At 42.7% G+C, this 2870-nt stretch overlaps 1 pseudogene; it reads left to right on the forward strand.

Annotated features, from left to right (window-relative positions):
* The first annotated feature begins 376 nt into the window (after positions 1-376).
* Positions 377-1492, forward strand: LOC116914848 (annotated as a pseudogene).
* The last annotated feature ends 1378 nt before the right edge of the window (positions 1493-2870 follow it).

Consider the following 2870-nt stretch of genomic DNA (forward strand, 5'->3'; position numbering starts at 1 on the left):
ATGGAAAAAGATGGGTTGGGGATTTAGCTCAGTGGTAGAGCGCTTGCCTAGGAAGCGCAAGGCCCTGGGTTCGGTCCCCAGCTCCGGAAAAAAAAAATGGAAAAAGATAGTATGAAAAGGAAAGAAACTAAATCTTATATTGCAGAGTATGGCACGAAATATGTACATAAGTTATTCAGATAAGACATTTGAAGTATGCTCAGCTACTTATTAAAATAGGAGTAATAAATAAAAGTTTCTACCTTTTTCTTGAGGATTGTATCCTTTAAAACTACATTTTTTCCTTGAATAGAAACAAATTGGGGCTCTCTGATCCTCCCTGTTCCAGAGACAGCCGCATCTTCTCCTGCAGTGCCAGCCTTGTCTTATAGACAAGATGGTGGAGGTCGCTGTGAACGGATTTGGCCATATTGGACGCCTGGTTACCAGGGCTGCCTTCTGCTCTGCATCTGGCAAATTGGACATTGTTGCCATCAACGACCCCTTCATTGATCTCAACTACATGGTCTACATGTTCCAGTATGACTCTACCCATGGCAAGTTCAACCGCCCAATCAAGGCTGAAAATGGGTTTGTCATCAATGGAAAACCCATCACCATCTTCCAGGAACGAGATCCTGCTAACATCAAATGGGGTGACACTGGTGCTGAGTATGTCGTGGAGTCTACTGGCATCTTCACCACCATGGAGAAGGCTGGGGCTCACTTGAAGGGGGGGCCAAAGGGTCATCATCTCTGCCCCTTCAGCAGATGCCCCCATGTTTGTGATGTGTGTGAACCAGGAGAAATATGACAACTCCCTCAGGATTGTCAGCAATGCATCCTGCACCACCAACTGCTTAGGCCTCCTGGCCAAGGTCATCCATGACAACTTTGGCATCATGGAAGGGCTCATGACCACAGTCCATGCCATCACTGCCACTCAGAAGACTGTGGATGGCCCCTTTGGAAAGCTGTGGCATGATGGTCATGGGGCAGCCCAGAATATCATCCCTGAATCTACTGGTGTTGCCAAGGATGTGGGCAAGGTCATCCCAGTGCTGAACGGGAAACTCACTGGCATGGCCTTCGGTGTTCATACCCCCAGTGTATCCATTGTGAATCTGACATGCTCCCTGGAGAAACCTGCCATGTATGATGACATCAAGAAGGTGGTGAAGCAGGTATCCAAGGGCCCACTAAAGGGCATCCTGGGCTACACTGAGGACCAGGTTGTCTCCTGCAACTTCAACAGCAACCCCCACTCTTCCACCTTTGATGCTGGGGCTGGCATTGCTCTCAATGACAACTTTGTAAAGCTCATTTCCTGGTATGACTATGAATACGGCAACAGCAACAGGGTGGTGGACCTCATGGCCTACATGGCCTCCAAGGAGTAGGAAACCCTGGACCACCCAGCCCAGCAAGGATACTGAGAACAAGATGGAGGCCCTCAGTTGCTAGGAGTCCCCATCCTAACTCAGCCACCAACACCGAGCATCTCCCTCACAATTCCACCCAGACTCCATAATAGTAGGAGGGGCCTAGGGAGCTCTCCCTTCTCCCTTGAATACCATCAATAAAGTTCACTGCACCCACAAAAAAATAATTGGTCTGTGCATCAATTAAATTAGAATTTTTTCTTTATTTTTCAGAGTGGGAATGAAATGTCATAAAAATTATAGAGTTAGTGTGCAGGATATAAATAAAAGCAAAAGAACAAGGAGGGAAGGAAGGAACATGCTAACATGGAGCAGCAACAAATGCTCTGTGAGTAAAGGTTCTTTCTGGTGCCATAGAAATATAAAGGGTTTTCTGTGGAGGTCCTTGATCCACTTGGACTTCAGCTTTGTACAGAGCAATTAGAATGGATCAATTTGCATTCTTCTACATGCTGACCTCCAGTTGAATCAGCACCATTTGTTGAAAATGAGGTCTTTTTACCACTGGATGGTTCTAGATCCTTTGTCAAACATTAAGTGACCATTAGTGTGTGTTCATTTCTGACTCTTCAATTTTATTCCACTGAACTACCTGCCTGTCTCTGTGCAAATACCATACAGTTTTTTAATCACTATTGCTGTGTAATACAGGTTGAAGTCAGGGATGATGATTCTCCCAGAAGTTCATTTATTGTTGAGGATAGTTTTTGCTATCCTGGGTTTTTGTTATTCCAAATGAATTTGCCTATTACTTTTTCTAACTCTGAAGAATTGCATTGAAATTTTTATAGGGATTGCACTGAATCTTTATATTGCTTTTGGCAAGATGGACAATTTTACAATATTAATACTGCCCATCCAGGAGCATGGGAGGTCTTTCCATCTGAGATCTTCAATTTCTACAGGGACTTGAAGTTTTGTTATACAGATTTTTCACTTGAAGTATTTTTTGTTAATTGTGACTACTGTAAATGGTGTCATTTTCATAATTTCTTCCTTAACCTCTTTATCCTCTGAGTAGGGGAAGGCTACTGATTTGTTTGAGATAATTTTATATTCAGCCAATTTGCTGAAGTTGAATATGTGGGTTAGTAGTTCTCTGGTGGAATTTTTGAGGTTACTGAAGTATAGTATCATAGCATTGCAAATAGTGATATTTTTGACTTTTTTCTTTCCAATTTGTATCCCGTTGACCCCCTTTTGTTGTCTAATTGGCTCTGGCTAGGACTTTAGTACTATATTGAATAAGTAGGGAGAGAGAGGGCAACTTTGTCTAGTCCCTGATTTTAGTGGGATTGCTTCAAGTTTCTCTCCATTCAGTTTGATATTGTCTACTGGTTTGCTGTATATTGCTTTTACTATATTTAGATATGGGCCTTGACTACTTTACTTTTCCAAGACTTTTATCATGAAGGGATATTCAGTTTTTCAAATGCTTTCTCGTTATCT

This window comes from Rattus rattus, chromosome 13, assembly GCF_011064425.1.
Source record: "Rattus rattus isolate New Zealand chromosome 13, Rrattus_CSIRO_v1, whole genome shotgun sequence".
Taxonomy (NCBI): Eukaryota; Metazoa; Chordata; class Mammalia; order Rodentia; family Muridae; genus Rattus; species Rattus rattus.